Source organism: Lithobates pipiens, unplaced genomic scaffold, assembly GCF_037356315.1.
Source record: "Lithobates pipiens isolate NorthernLeopardFrog02 unplaced genomic scaffold, aLitPip1_a1.2 Scaffold_16, whole genome shotgun sequence".
NCBI classification, from domain to species: domain Eukaryota; kingdom Metazoa; phylum Chordata; class Amphibia; order Anura; family Ranidae; genus Lithobates; species Lithobates pipiens.
In genome coordinates this window covers 101,297,999-101,314,933 of record NW_027507748.1, presented here as the reverse complement: position 1 = coordinate 101,314,933, position 16,935 = coordinate 101,297,999, and the positions used below count along the sequence as shown (strand labels likewise).

At 41.2% G+C, this 16,935-nt stretch overlaps 1 protein-coding gene and 1 pseudogene across 2 annotated transcripts in view; one reads left to right on the top strand and one right to left on the bottom strand.

Moving 5' to 3' along the window:
* The window catches only part of EPHA6 (EPH receptor A6), a 1,195,522-nt gene that overhangs the window by 717,923 nt on the left and 460,664 nt on the right, over positions 1 to 16,935 (bottom strand). The gene's annotated exons all lie outside the window — the stretch shown is intronic.
* On the top strand, positions 1,149 to 1,259 carry LOC143986320 (U2 spliceosomal RNA; annotated as a pseudogene).

The following is a 16,935-nucleotide window of genomic DNA, read 5'->3' as shown; positions in this document are numbered from 1 at the left end:
AGTCTGGCGGACTAAGTCTTTCGGAATTTCCGTAATATTGTCCGTCCAACTTTGGTTTCAGCGGACAGTCCGCTCGTGAGTAGGCAAGTTGGACGGACTAAGTATGGCGCATGCTCAGAAAGGATTTACACGGCCGAAGGTTGCATTGCAGTGTATTGGATGTCGTATTTCTAGTCCCGTCGTACGTGCTGTACACGTCATCGAGCAAGCTTTCAGCGGACTGTCTGTTCATCGTGTGTGGTCAAGTCCGTTCATTCAAAAGTAGGACGGACTGTCTGTCGGATTGTCTGACGGACTTAGTTGGCCAGACAGTCCGCCCGTGTGTACGCGGCCTGAGGCAGCAGACTTTGTCAAAATTAACATTTGTGTCATTCTCAAAACTTTTGGCCAGGGTTGTATATTGTCAATCATAATTGCATTTTCAAGCTGCCAAAAGCCAACACCAAATACTTTCCAGCTCTGCTGACAGGCAAACTTGGTGCTTCAATGATAAAACATTTGTTCACTTTTCTTTATTGAAAATATAAAATCTGATGATTGACATATTCAATGCTTTTTTCCCCAAAAGTTGCAAAATCTCTGCGCAATACTAACAGTCAGAACCAATGATTATGACAATTTAATAAACATTGGTGCTCCCCAATCCTCTCCCCGCTGTCAATAAAATTGCTTGCATTACTTGCAAATCAACCCACGGGTGTCCACCCTAGGAATTAGAAACTAAGCCAATACAAGTTGGTGAATTTCTTAAGAAAATACATATCTAGCTGAGATGCTATAAAACATAAATATGTACATTTCACAAATGTTTATCAGTTTGCAACAGGTAGTCCTAAAATTAGATGAACTGCCTTAGTGACAAGTTTAATAATCATAATTATTATTATTATTACTATACAGGATTTATATGGCGCCAATAGTTTGCACAGCGCTTTACAATATAAAGGGAGACAGTACAGTTATAGTGCAATAAAATACAAAAGGGTTAAGAGGGTCCTGCTTATAAGAGCTTACAATCTAATAGTGTGGGGCAAGTGGTACAAAATGTTATAACTGGGGGGAAGAGCTGATAGAAGTGATAAAAGTTTAGTAGTTGGAGGAGTGATAGGCTTCCCTGAAGAGATGAGATTTTTTTTGCGTAATTACATATCGCTTCTCTGCCTTTTGGCTAAGATCAAGTGTAGTATCTGTTCTTATCAGTGTCCGGTAGGGGTGCTATGCCATCATTCTGGCTTAACCAGGAGTTGGGATGACTGGCTACGTAGTGTCGCTGCTGGTATGATGAGGGCTCTGAATGCTAATAGTGGCGTGAACAGAAACCGGGGCGCCCACAGGCTGTTGGGACACAGGAGTAATTCTCCCGGGAAAACTGGATGGGTCTAATTCCTCCTGATTTGAGTGGATTTATCTTGTCTGTGCCCCCTGGGATTGGGCAAAGGGGTTCTCTTAGTAACAGTTGGTTGTGGGACCCCACAGTGTGAAGCAGGACATGGTAACAGCACCAAATACTTTTTCTGTACTGTGCCTTTTAGGGCTGGGCCTTTTGGCTAAGTACGGGGCAGTTTTTGTTACCAGGCTTCAGAGTCCGACCAGTGCATAGTATTTATTTATTTATTTTCACCTCATATTTTGTCACCTTTCACTTTTTTGTGTGTTTTTTTCTCACTTGATGTCTAGGGGGAGGATGTGTGGCCTCCAGGTTCCGTCCTCCCCTAGGGGTCGCTCTTCATAAGAGGCCCTTGACCTAGTACTCAGTGGTTGGCTTTGGCTGGCCACAAGGAGAGGACCTTATGTCCATGTCAAGAGCCTTGTAGCCAGGGGGATCTGGGAGAGGTCCTACCCCTTCAGGGGTGGACAAAGCCACACCCTTATGTGCACTTTTTAGTGTGTGTTTCACATGCACATTTTCCATTCAGTTTTTTCAGCACCACTGCGGAAAAAAATCTCTTCCTATCAGAATTTTTACGTTACTGCTGAAATTGTACCCATGTATACAATTTAACCTATATCCTAATAAATGCAAAAGTTTAGGGTACATGATAAAAGTATGTCAGTAGTAAACTAGAAAACTCTACATTCATAACAATAACAGTATTCATAAAAAAAATAAAAATGCAAACCCCTGTTAATTGATGAAACATGGTGAATAGAATGAAAGATGGCATTTCCATGTAATTGCACACTATTCATAAATTGTTAAGGAAGATTCACAGAGAAATACGATTGATTGCAGGGTGATGTACTTAATCTTATCTATTGAGGACTAACAAGAGAGTTATAATGCATTTTTTCTTCTATTTATTTAATTTATCTATGTCAATAGGAACTCCAGGTAACAATTACATTCTGATTAGATCAGCTGTATGCTGCTTGCTTCACAGTGACAAAGCACAGGCTACAACAAATCAAGGTTTATTTACTGTATTTTCCTATCATTGATAAAGACTCATTTTATCTATTCACTTATCTCATAGGGAGAAATAAAAAATATTATATTAATATGATTAAAAAAAGAGATACATATTGAAAGCACTCAAATATTAACATAACACTAGTTTAACAAATCTTAAAGTGGCTGTAAACCTCAGTCATGGAATCTGAGCAAAGAACATATATCCAGTGGTGGCCGCTTCATTAGGGACCCAATGGCGCCGCTCCCCTAATCCATGTGCCCGGCCCCATAAACTATATGCAGGGTGCTGGACAAATGGCTTTCAATTGTTTTTTTTTTAGCACATGATAAAAGCTTAAGGCTCTAATTGGCTTACAAAAAGTGTAGGCTTGAGGAGCAGAGCACTGCACCCTGACCCCACCTAGTTGTGTGACAACAGCGAATTGTCCTGGCCAGGAAGCTGGTCTTAAGACCCAATTGGCTGAGAGGAGAATCAACCATACTGGCCTGGAGCAGAAGCAGGGGGGAAGCCACTGAGGAGGAGACACGTGGAAGTTACCGAAGCTGCCCGTGCCCTGTATGGTGTAAGTGCTGGGCTGGTGGGCGGACGGTTGAGCGACAGGGGGGAGGGGTGTTTGTTCGCCAATCAACTGAGCAACGGGGGTGGCGGGTGACCGATTGACAGAATGGGGGGGTCGGGTGGTTTGTTTGTTCCCCCCTCCAAAAAAATGGAGCACCAACCGCCACTGCATATATCTGTAGTGTTTATGTTTATATATAATCACACACATAGGTTGGACTTGATGGACTTTTGTCTTTTTTCAACCTCACCTACTATGTAGCTATGTAACTTATCTCTCTCTAAAGCTCTAAGTGTTGTTTCTCTCTGGTGCTTTGTTCCTCTGTTATAAGCATGTCTCACTTCTGAGAAGTTTTCCGACACATGAGATAAAATTTGTGTTGGGGAGGGAGCTCAGAATAGAGCTTGTCTATTCACAACACAGTTCTTCTGCTATGTGAGGAGGGGTTTGTTCCTTTCCTCCAAACAGCTCTCACACACTGTAACTGCAGCCTCTCTGCCCCCTCCTCTGTGCTCCTGACAGATAAAGAAAGATTTATAACATGATCTGCCATTTTGAAGGGGCGTAGGGAAGAGAAGGCTGCATAGTAAAAATGTATGTAGGAGGAGTTGTTTCATCTCTGTGTATCATCTGAGGCTGTTCACTTCACTAGGTATATGTGAGGGTTTACAACCACTTTAAAGTAATTGTAAAGTCAAAGATTTTTTTTTTTTAAATAATATGCTTACCTCTTCTGTGGAACAGAGTGGCCCCAATCTTTCTCTGCTTGGGTCCACTACTGCTGCTCCTGGCTCCTCCTCTTTTTGGTGTGCCCCCATAGGAAGCCATTTCCTATTGTGGCACACCTGCAGGCTTGATTCCGTGCCACGCTGCCTGGGTCCACAGACATAGACAGCTCGGCCCTGCCCTCCCATCATGGGATTTTACTGACAGCAGCAAATGCCAGTGGCTCCCGCTGCCTCAGGAAAGTCTGTGAGAGTGGAGAGAGCTGCTTTTTATTTTTTAATGTCTTTAGATTATTATAGCTATCTGTGCTTATTTATAAAATGATAGTTCCTCCCTTATTTAGCTTGTCTTTCTTTGTTTGAGTCTGACATTTCAGTTTCTGTGTGCACACAGGTCGAATGTTGGGAGACATTTGGCCCGTGTGTATGTCAGCTGGTCTTCTTGTGGAAGAACATGCTGGAAAACAAGCAGTCGACCAGCTCCTGATCAGTGGTCTGATCCTATGGCTGAAAGCACTGACCAAAGTGTTCTGGCAAGGGGGCTGTCACCTTGTCAAAACACAACAGCTCAGTAGGGGAGATCACTGTACTAATAGTGTACTGTTAGTACAGCAGCCTTGACCGGGGCTGTCAGGTTTTTTTTTTTCAACCCTCTGAGTTGAACGGAAAAAAAAATATATTAGTGTACGCCATTCTTTAGGGTGTCAGAAGTCAAACAGGTCTAATAGTTACCTTGTCTTAAAAGTGTGATGCCCTTGCCCTGGGCTGGCTGGAATTAGTAATACGGCTTTGCTGTAGCCAGCTGAGTAGCCTTTCCAGGTCTTCTTAAGTTTCACTTAAACCTGGGGTTATGAATGTTCATTGAGGCCTAGTCAGTCCTTAAGAAGCTGACCCAGAAGGTGTGGTTGGGGAGAAGATATGAGGATCTGATTCGTTTATTTCTCCTGGGGCTTTTCTATCTGGGGAAAAAGCATGTGTATATTCCTGCAAAGCTGGTATAACTAGAACTCAGCAGGTGCTATGGACTGAGGGCCTAAAGGAAACTTGCCTGTGAAAGCATGGCAGGAAAGATTGGACATTTTGCCAGTAGCTCCAGGTATGGAAGTACTTCCAGAGGAGGAGATGCCAGACAGTGCTGCTTAAAGACTGCGACTGCTTGCATAGGGTTACAGATTTACTGGTTGCCCCTCTTCTATCAGTATTATTTTTGAGGCTGCTACTATAAGCTTAATACCTCTGGAACAAGATATGCAGGAACATGTCCTCCAAGATTTGTGTGTGCCTTGGACATCCTTTACCCTAAACCTTCTTCCCTGCATTTTTTTCAAGACTTGCAATAAATCTTTAAAAAAAACCTCTAGACTGGGGCTTTGATTTGTTGGCGTGCTAATGGGACTGGCAAAAAGGGTGGGTAACCTCTGCATAGGTAAGGGGACCCAGTGGCCCATCACTGCATAAGAATGTGCTTAGAGGAACACGTAGAAAAAACTTCATATTTACATAGTTGTTAAGGTTGAAAAAACACACAAGTCCATAGAGTCCAACCTGTGTGTGTGCTTTTATGTCAATATTACATTGTATATCCCTGTATATTGTGGTGTGTTCATCTTACTGGTTTGTTTAAAATCTTTATTTGTTATTAACAACCGGTACAGCCAACATGTTTGGGGGAAATGGACTCCCTTTTCTTCAGCACATACCTGCAATTCATAATGTAATCAGAATGAAATAACATAGAAAGCCTGGTAATGGAATGTATAAATCCAGTGGGGCCCTGTTTGAACCTTGAACAAGGGAGTACACCCCAATCGCTGGTCTTGAAAATGTGGTTGTTAGTGCAAATAAAAAGCATCATGAAAATATACATTAATTGGGGTATGCCCACAAGATTAGCCTACATTTACTTATCTTACTCTCCAAAATGCTGGAGAAACTGGAATGCTGATGGAGCTTTTTTTCATATCTGGTGGGAATGCCCAGCCCTTTCCCCCTTTTCGAGGAACATTTCTTTGTTAGTAACTGAAATCACACAAGTCTCACATTTGGCAACCCCACAAATGGTTCTCTTTGGTCTAAATTCCTCTCCCTGGCCAACAAAATTCATCCCCTTCATAACACACATTTTGATTGCAGCACGCCTTTCTGTAGCGCTAACTTGGAAAAAGCCTCTCCCTCCAGCATTTTCTGCTGTCATTTCTTCTATTAACGACCAATGCTTTATGGAATTCCTTTTTGTCAAAGCAAATATGGCAAGAGAAAAATGTACACTGGTTTCCCTGGTTATTGGATCCCCTGAAGCATTTCGCTACTATGACTAGAATCTTTCCCCCATCGAAGAAAAAAATCACATCTGAGACGTATATCCCCTAGATCTTGGACCAAACAGAGCCTGCAGCAACACTTCAGTTTCAAAAATGCAAATCGGTATTCCTTGTACGTTCCCGGTATTAAGACTCACCCTCGTCCCACCTAACATTGCTACTCTCCCTCTCCTTTCTTTTCTTCCTTATCCACCCTCTGCCCCTTCTCTTCCTGCTCTGCCACCCTTTTTCTGCCCTGACGTTACCCCCAATAAGGGGTAACGTCATGGCAGACTAGCCGCTTAAAATTCTGCATACAAACATACTTGTTTTGCTACTTTATTTACAAGCCACCCAAGATACTGTGTATTTGATTCTATGTACAGTTGGGGAGTTCTCCCCTTCAGTTTGGACTTTTCTATGCTTTTTTTTCTTAATAAAAATCTATTGCACTAATACGGCTACAGTCCCCTCAGGAGCTAGGAAACCATGACTGTCAGCAACTACCAGACTTCAAACAACTGACAATCAAGTTAAAAAGTGTTAGGTTCAGAAAAGGCATAAAAAGCTAAATAAAAGGCAATTAGAAATCCTTCATAAGGCTTAAAGAATTATAGTAATTTCAGACCGAACATTTAGATTCTTGCATAAATTTAGTAGTTCCTGTAATCCCTGTTACTGTTCAATGAAAATATACATCTACAGTGTTGAATCAGTAAAATACCACAACTGACATTAAAATGATAAATGATACTACTATACAACTTCTGTATAGAAAGCATAAGCAATTCCATGTACATTTGATGTTTAAAAATAACACAACTCAAAGCATATTACAAGCATATTACAAGCAATAAGAAAGCATATGTATCCCAACACAAAATGATTTATACTGACATTAGGTAAAATTATATAAAACAAGGAACAAAACTATTCGAAGAAAAAGTCAACCTTCCCCTTAATGGTCCAGCTAAAGTATGATTTATTTAATCTTCTCCGTGCTTCAGCTCCGGGATCACAAAACACAATGAAACAATGAACCACAATCCCAGTTTTCTCTTAGATGATAAAAATAAAGTACTGTATAGCTCAACAAAATTTACCTCCATAATACACAAAAAAAATGAGTGAGTCTTTTGTAGGCATGATGTTTTGTTTTTATGTTTAAAAGAAATAGCAGAGGTGGTCACATCAATTTACGTGCAACAATAAAAATATACATATGCAAGGTTGATAATTATGGCCCTGAAACAAATTGCACAATGGAGAATTTAGCTATGTGGCCAACTGCTGCCTTTCGGCAAATGGTATTCGGCTGATGTGAAGTAAAGGAATAAAGGTTGATTACCATACAGAACTGTTGGTGAGCCATCATTTTTCCAAAATAGGTTTGGATTGAAAAAAAAAAAAAAAAAAGATTGGACACCATAGGGCAATTCTTCATATTTCTTCTCTCGCACTTCTATGCCCCACCACATTTATAAAAAGTAAGGAGAACCCCTAAAATGTGAAAAGAATGTATTTATTGTATGACCAGGGGTGGCTCCAGACATTATTTTTTTGGCACTGCTGTTCTGTTGCTGGGAGTAAATGTGGGGCAGCTAACTTCATGACTCTGAATCCGATGTCATAATAAAAGTAGGCATAGCAAAAGAAATGCTTAGTGAGAAGAATTTGTTATTTGGAAACAATTCACAGTGTAAGAATAATGCAGACTGTAAACCATTTTAGGTACATTGAAGCATAGAAAGCGAAGTGGTAAGTACCAGCTGTGCACCCAATCCTAGGCAGCCCATAGATGAGTCAACCAGCAGGTTGAATGAAAAAAACTGACTCGATTTCCCCATTCACATATTCAAGTTGGATGGAGGATTCCTTCCTGCTGAGCTATTGTATGCTGGTGATACTGATCAAGCAGGGAAAATCCAATAGGGAAATTGTACAGAAGTTGATCGGTAGGTCGACTTTTGTACAATCTCCCTGCCCATACGGTTCCTGCTGAACTAGCGGAATTTCAATCCATGTATGGCCAGCTTTACTCAGCTCAACACTGATTGCATGATTGTGAACGGGCAGATTTTTTTATTATAGAAGTAGACCAGTCTTTACCCAAAATCACTGGGATGTAACTACCTGGTTCATAACAGTACTTATACTGAATTTATGTTCTTATACTGAATTTATGTTCTTATACTGAATTTATGTTCTATTGTTCCCCATAATATATTTTTTATTTATAATGCATATATAGGCAACATTTTATTTATTTTTTTCGTTTTACCATTGGATAGAGTACAGAACGATTGGGACAGATGTCAAGTTTTTATTGGTGTCTATGTCTCCGCTGGGTTGATTTTTCTCTATTTGTCCTGGTCACCATTGTTACTAAGACAGAAAATGATAGAAAATCCAAACTTTTACAATTGCCACTAAAACATCATTTGAGGGAAAATCTTTCAGTAGGGATGACTGTTTTTGTGAAAACTTAAAAAATCCCCCTCCCCACTTTGTAGAGGTTTCCTTTCACTTTCTGTTGTGTTTAAAAAGTGAATGGAATTCTTCCTAAAGGAACAAAGCCAGATAAACAAAAGAAATATAGCAGTTTTAACCATCACCTATCCAAAACATATGTGTACAAAAAAAAAAAGGTCATTAGTCCCAGCTCCAGTTTAAAGTGGTTCTAAGGGTTAAAGGCCATTGGCTCCCACTGCTGTCAAACACAGCCAGTGAGAGAGGAAGCTGGGGTGGGACCGAGCCCCGTTATTTGTGTCTTAAGGACACATAGAGCTGGGCTCAGGAGCAAGCATGCACGAGTGCCCCTATAGAAAGTCATTTGCTATGGGGGCAGTTGGAGAAAAGGAGGAGCCAGGAGTGCCAGCAGGGGACCCAAGAAGTGGAGGATCGGGGTTACTCGGTGCAAAACCAACACAGCTAACATGTTTTTTTTTTTATTTTGACGTTTAAAATCACTGAATTGCGTACTAGTTTAAGATTAAAGTGGTTGTAAACCTTTACAAACCACTTTGACCTACAGATAAGCCTAGATTAAGGCTTACCTGTAGGTCCAAGAAATATCTCCTAAACCTACACGGTTTAGGAGATATTTACAAAAAGACAGACACGGCTGTCTATGGCGCATGCGTCATAGACAGCGGCGCACAGGCGCACTGAGCATGCAGCTGCTAACGGCGATATGCCATTAGTGTCGGCTCGCGTGCGCATGTGTGGGAGTGTCGTCATCGCTGCACCGGCGCTGTGAGTAGCCGGAGCAGTGATAGCTGGAAGAAGATAGACAGTCTGTGCTACAGGGGACAGCGGTGACATGTGGCTCCTGTGTCAGGTAAGTGACACAAAATGGGCTACTATGCGATGCATAGTAGCCCATTATGCTTTGCCTTTGCAGAGAGACAAAGAGGAAGTAAACCCATCAGGGTTTACTTCCTCTTTAAATGACATATATCGAAAAGAAAGCAGTAAACATGTTTCAGTCCATAAGAAGAAACAAACATACTTGGATACAAGGGAGTTCAAACCCAAGGACACAGATCATAGCCGCCATCCTACCCAATCTAAAGCTAGACTCCAAGAAATCATGTACATAGCCAATGATCTACACTGGCTCAATTTCCATTGTGTTGACTCTAGCAAAACAGAACTAGGAACACTTAATCCACATTCCCAGAACTTTTCTCCATTGTAGTCTGATTAGTTCTGAGCAGCCCTGATTCTAGAAGTTTGTTAAGGATCTCATAATATGTACTGTCAGGTAGTTTGGATAATTTGTTTGCCAAGTGAATTGAAAATGAAGTTTTAGGATTTGAAGGGACAGAGCTGATTCTGAAGGTCACATTGAAGAATTCTGATTTATTAGCTGTAATGGAAAGACTGAAGTTTGTGCTAAGTGGAGTTACTTGGATAGATAAATTGACTAGAGAGATGGATGGTTCTCTTGGTGATAAAGATATGTCATTTGTAGGCAGCGCGTAAAGCTTTACTTTTTATGCTAACTGGCCATTATGATGTTCCATACCCCTTTACTTAAATCATATAGCATGCTTCTTTGTTTAAATCAACAATATCTTTGTAGCAGGAAGGAGAACTGTAGCAGCATAATGTGTGGACAAAGATTAGTGTATGGGTAATTGTGCAATGGGGAACTGAGCCAGAGATTGACATTTAAACATTTCACCGAGGCTAAGTATGAAAAGGAATAATAAAATAATTTCCAAAAGTTGAAGCCAAATCCCTATACTATTTCTAAAGAAGATAAAAGGAATTGAGCAGCTCTGCATGTTAAAGAGAAAGAATGGATTTAACAGCCAGACAGCAAAATATTTTCCATATGGGGAAATAAGGCATGTGTCTAGGGTCACACTGTTTTTGGGGCATCATAGATCTTTTTTTCAAATAATAACTTTATTCAGCAATGATAACTTTTTTGCTTGTCTCCCTAAATAGTCACTTGTCTCAAAAATCATTTTATTTGTTAAAACTGAACTTCAGGCAAATTATCTAAAAAATACTTTTAAAATTAAAAGTGAGGACCTAGACTGGGGTGTCCAGAGCCAATGATGCTTTATTCCATTACTGCTATGCCACGTACACACGATCGGAATTTCCGACAACAAATGTTGGATATGAGCTTGTTGTCAGAAATTCCGACCGTATGTAGGTTCCATCGGACATTTGCTGTCGTAATTTCCGACAACAGATGTTTGAGAGCTGGATCTCAAATTTTCCGACAGCAAAATCTGTAAAATGTAGGGAATTCCGATGCACAAAATTCCATGCATGCTCGGAATCAAGCAGAAGATTTTACTGGCTATTGAACTTAATTTTTCTCAGCTCGTCATACGTGTTGTACGTGCCACGTTCTTGACATTCAGAATTTCCGATAATATTTGTGTGACCGTGCGTATGCAAGACAAGTATGAGCCAACATCCGTCGGAAAAAAGCCACAGTTTTTGTTGTGGGAAAATTCAATCGTCTGTACTTGGCATTATCACGCAAAGGGCTGCCAATCCAGCTGCTGCAATGCCACCATTGAAGCTGTTTTACAGTCTAATGCTGTGTACACATGACCGGATTTTTCAACAGCAAAGTTCCGACAGAACGTGTGTGGGCTTCATCGCACCTTTTCTTTCTAAAAATCTGATGGACTTTAGAAATAGAACATGTTTCAAATCTTTCTGCCAAACTCTGCCATTACCAGTTCCTATCAAGAAAACCGCTCGTCTGTATGCAGGTCCGACAGACCAACAACGACGCAAGGGCAGCTATTGGCTACTGGCTATTGAACTTCCTTTTTCTAGTCCCGTCGTACGCTATTACGTTAAACGATTGGACTTTGGTGTGACCGTGTGTAGGCAAGTTAGTTTCAGTGGAACTCCATCAAAAGGTCAGTCGAAAAGTCCATCATAGTTCATTCCGACAGAAAGTCCGGTGGTGTGTACGCAGCACAAATATTACTATCATCTCAAAGTTTTAAACTCTGGTGAAAAAGTTGCTTGTAATTCCAGAAATGTTTTGACTTTTTAATGATTTTATTTTACAACAATAAATTAACTTCTTACTTGGACCTTACCATATGTATGATGCCCTCTTTTTTTCTATTTGTTGTATATCTTGCTTGAGATGCCACCTAGTGGCCTTTTGGCTTAAGAGCGCCCTCACCAGCTCATTGCACTTCAAGATGGTCCTATAGAAGGAGACTGCGTACATGGGATCTAGAGCCTCAGAACCTCCATCTGTTTTACAGAACACAATGGGGTTGATTTACTACAAGTGAAAACAGGCTGTTCATTTTTCCAAGGAAGTTGCACTTTGCAAAGGAATTTCCCAGAGCTTAGTGAACGAGGTTAAACTCTGCTGACTTCCATCATCCAATCATGTGCAAGAAAAAGTGTTTTTTTTTCGTTTTTTTTCCTTGCACGTGATTGAGTCTTCTTTGCAAAATGAGATTTCGCCATATTCTTGAAGCCCTGGAGAAAATTCCCTTGCAAAGTACAACTTCCATTGTAAAGCGAACAGCCTACATACCTTGAGTAAATCATCCCCAATGGGTACTCTCCTCTCTGTACTGTTCTCTGGCACATGTTGCACAAAGAGCGCCCCCTTTTGTCTGGTGTGTGTACAACTAACTGATGCTCTAGTAGTTTAAGAGTTAAAAAAAAAAAAAAACACCATCCAGGCACAATACAGAAGCTGGGAGAATGAAGAATACTTAAAGCATTTGTTACCCCAACATGTCATATTCCTGATTTGTGTCTGCTGTACCATGTACTTGTATGAAAAAGTATCCTGTTCTCTTTGTATTGCTTCCTTTGTGTGATATCTCTGGTGTTCCTCACAATCCCTCTGCTTTCCTATTAAAAACTGACGCCACCAGGAACTCAGTGTGCTCTCCTCCAATGATCCGACTTTTCCTGGCATGCCCCTGCTGCATAGCCATTCACTGGAAAGCTCAGTGTGCTGCGGCTTCTCCTCCCCCAGCTCTTATGCAGCTGAGAACAGAAGGAATGTGATCACTTATAAAAAAAAAAAAAAGGGAAAAAAGGTTTTATTTGCGTTTTTTTTTTAATATCTATACACAAATGTTTTGCCTTTCATTTCTATTTTAACCACTTCAGCTCTGGAAGGTTCACCCCCTTCATGACCAGGCCACTTTTTTGTGATGCGCACTGCGTTCATTTAACTGACAATTGCGAGGTCATGCGACTCTGTACCCAAATACATTTTTTCTCACAAATATAAACAAAAAAGGACAACAATTTTGAAAAAAAAAAACAATATTTTTTACTTTCTGCTATAAAATACATACCATAAAAAATCTAATTTCTTCATCAGTTTAGGCCAATATGTACAGGCATACCTCACTTTTAAGTACACAATGGGGTGTATTTACTAAAGCTGAAAAGTGCAAAATCAGGCTCACTTCTGCATAGAATCCAATGAGCTTCTAACCCCAGCTTGTTCAATTACGTTTTTGTAATAAAACCTGGAAGCTCATGGGTTTCTATGCAGAAGTGAGCCTGATTTTGCACTTTTCAGCTTTAGTAAATAAACCCCATTGTGTACTTAAAAGTGGGGTATGCCTGTATTCTGGTACTTGTTTTTGGTTTAAAAAAATCCCAATACGCGTATATTGATAGGTTTGTGCAAAGTTATAGCATCTACAAACTAGGGGATAGATTTATGGAATTTTTATTTATTTATTTATTTTTTACTAGTAATGGCAGCGATCAGCGACTTATAGCAGGGCTGCAACACTGTGGCGGACAACTTGGATACTAAGTGATACTTTTGACACTTTTTTGGGGGCAAGTGACACTAATACAGAGATCAGTGCTAAAAATATGCACTGTCACTGTACCAAAAACACTGTCAGGGAAGGGGTTAACATCAGGGGACGATAAAAAGGTTAAATGTGTGCCTAGGGAGTGCTTACTTACTGTGGGGGAAGTGCTTGAACTATGGGAAGGCAGAGAACTGTGTTCCTGCTTTACAGAAACACAGGATCACTACCTTCCCTTCTCGCAGAACAGCGATCTGCCTTGTTTACATAGGCAGACTGCCATTTTGCATATGTTCAAAATGATCAGCGGATCCCAGCAGACATTGCGTCCCCTGGACCCACTGCTTGGCGCCCACCAGGTCGACTGCGGTGCGCGTGCACAAAACAGACCCGGAAGTGCAGGATCACGTACAGGTACATGTTCCTGCCCAGAGGAGCGACCTTGCCACCATATATTTACATTATACGGTCAGCAAGCAGTTTAACTGAATGGGTTGTTTTACAAGGGAATCATTTGCAATCACTTTAAACACTTGCCGACCGCTGAATGCCAATATACGTCCTTACTTTAAGGACGGATATCGTTGTTATGGCAACAGCTCCACCTCCTTACATCAGGGTCCCCAGAGAGCCCCAGGACTCAGGAGTTGGTTACATAAACAATGCAGGGCTCAGCTGTGCCCATCTATGTAGCCTCACCAGTGCTCAGCAATGCAGCCCCCACTGCATTGTCCTCTGTCCTCTGCACCCCACCCCGTTGCCGTGTCTTCTGGCCCCTGCAACCCCCCCCCCCCCACACACACACACTGTGTAGGTAGAACTCTCTTACCTTACACAAGTGTACAGCAAGCAGAGCATCTGAGATCGGCATCACAGGGCTGGATGGGAACGGGAACTACTGAAGTTAACTTTTCACATTAACAGGCTGGTGATTGGTTGCTAGGATTGTCTGGCAACCAATCACCTGCTGTTTAATGAACAAAGTTAACTCCTGCAGTTCCTGACCCCATCCAGCCCTGTGATACTGGCTCATTGGACAGCAGCAAAAATGTCCGTGGACCAGGGCTGACCCCTGCCCTAGAGACTCAGGGATATGGGCCCCAGATTTGGGGCAATAGCCTCAATAGCTACCCCCAGCGACACCTCTGGTATAGGGCTAGGGGTTCCTTGTAGACTGAGCCCCTCTTCTTGCTTCCTGATCTTCCCAAACTCTTTTCTATGCCCCCTCTCCTTGCTCTTGAATTTACACTAAAGCAGCAGCCTTTGCTTTGATCTCAGTCTGTAGACAGCCAAAGATCAAAGCCCCTGTTCACTAGTAAGGCCAACAGATCAAGAGGACACCTCCGGACTACTGTTGATTTATGTTATCTGTGCAACAATATGCTTCGCTTGTTGCACTATTGCAACCTAATTTCAGATTCCTGTAAAGAAGTGCCACCAAAATAGTAAATCACTGCAACTGAATTGTGCAATTTGACCAGTTACTCAATCCAAGGGATGCGACCAGAATGATAAATGTCCCCCAATGTGTCAAAAATAAGATTTCAGCGTTAGTGGTACAGAGCTAGTACTGTACTGTGGTAACATAAAGGCCAAGTAGTAATTGGCAGACATGATGGATAATAGGAATTTAATGGTAGACTCTGGTGTGCATGCCTGTCTAATAGCAAAATCCTCTCAGCTGCCTTCTTCCCAGAATCGGCCTCCTTCCCGTACCTCGCCTGCAGACATACAGTGTGTTATGTGAGGACAAATGATTATTAATGTACTGTCCTTCTCTATTACTATAAACTGGTCAAGAGAAAGTAATACATCTCTCATCATAGTGTAGCAAACCCATTCATTAGAGCTAATGGAAGAAATGAAGATTGACTTTTTGATATCAAATCTACGCAAGATTAGGCCACCTACTCCCCAAATGTACATAAAATAGATCTGTAACAACCAATTTATATTACTATGAGTACAAATGCACAAACCTATTACTAGATCATTAATCCTCTGCCAGTCACACTGTAAAATAAACATATTTTTGAAAGTTTCCCTACCCTTTCTCTACCCTTCACTGAGACATTATGGCAGACTTACCTTAAATGAAGTCCTTTTGCTGGACAACTTATCCTGTTACAGTATATGGAAAATCAATGGATCTACCAGCAGGTTTAAGAAGTAATAACAACCCCCCAATGTACAAACTCTGAACAATGCGAGGCAGAGAGTGCATCAGAAAAACAGACCTAATGCCTCATTAACAATGGCCGTCTGTTGCCTTCCAGCTGCCTGTCAACCTTCCTAAAAAAAAACAATCCACCTTGGATAACTTTTCCGAGAGGCAGCAAGGTCTACTGCAAGTGTGAGTGAGCCCTTAGGGTTTATTTTATACATACAAGATTACTTTGGCATCCCAAAAATAATCCTCTATTTGAGGCCAATGATTATATTTTTCCAACTTATTCTGAAGCATAAAACTATTTGTCTTATCCCGACAAGAGCATCTGTGGGGCGATCACTAATGCATGAGCCTCTATCTGCTGCTAAAATATTTAATAAATGTAACAGTTCATTTCCTATGGCTGGAATCAAAACACTGTGATTCCATCAACAACATCACAAGAGAATGTAATTATAAAGACGTCTAAAGCTCATTGATTGTGATTACACAGCATTTGATGCGCTGCAGCCCTTGACACGCTGACTGATCAGCTCCATTCCAAGTGCCGATTCTATAAACCAGACAACCAGCCCAGCTATTTCTTGCAGGTTACAAAAAGTCACTTATCAACAGCAAATGTCTGCAGCAGGCACACTGGGGACAATTTTTAGCTCTTTTTTTTGGGGGGGGGGGCGAAAAGGGTGTAAACAGCATAAGTATATCACACAAGCAAGAATAGCAGCATATGCAGCCTAAACAGCTTACTTTTCACAGAATATAATACTTCTTGCCATCAGAGCCTGATCAAATTAAAAACAATTATTGACATCACTAGGTGTGACTATGTGCAGTGAAGTCCGCAAATAAAAATAGTCCAATTGCTCAAGGTAGTGAAGATGGAAAACCAATAATGAATAACTTGGTCATTTCTCCAATAAGTGAAACTGCTGACACCACACGACTAATGCCCCGTACAAAAGATCGTAATTTCCGTCTGAAAAATCTTGGATGTTTTTTCAGACGGAATTCCGCTCAAGCTTTGCTTGCATACATACGGTCTCACAAAAGTTTACTGAACTTTCGACCATCAAGAATGCAGTGACATAGTGGCATAGAGCAAGCCCTTAGCCCGACAAAAGACCTCCGCTTACTACTTCTATCGGACTTATGGAAACCTTTCCCTCTGCAAACTCTCCCACTCACCCTGCAGGCCTCATTATTAGCATGGAGAGATTTACATAAGCTATCGGACACATCCCTCACCACCACAACGGTTCCAGCACCTATAGAAATCTTATCTCAAATGATTCCCAATACAAACTTTTCGAGATGGAAGGCTAGGGGTATCTCCCACATCTCTGACCTGTACCAGGATGACCATCTTAAACCCTTCGCAGTATTGAGAGATGAATATGCATTACTACCTAGAGATCTATATGGTCATTTACAAGCAACTCATTTTCTCAAATCACTAGAACCCTCTCAAATTA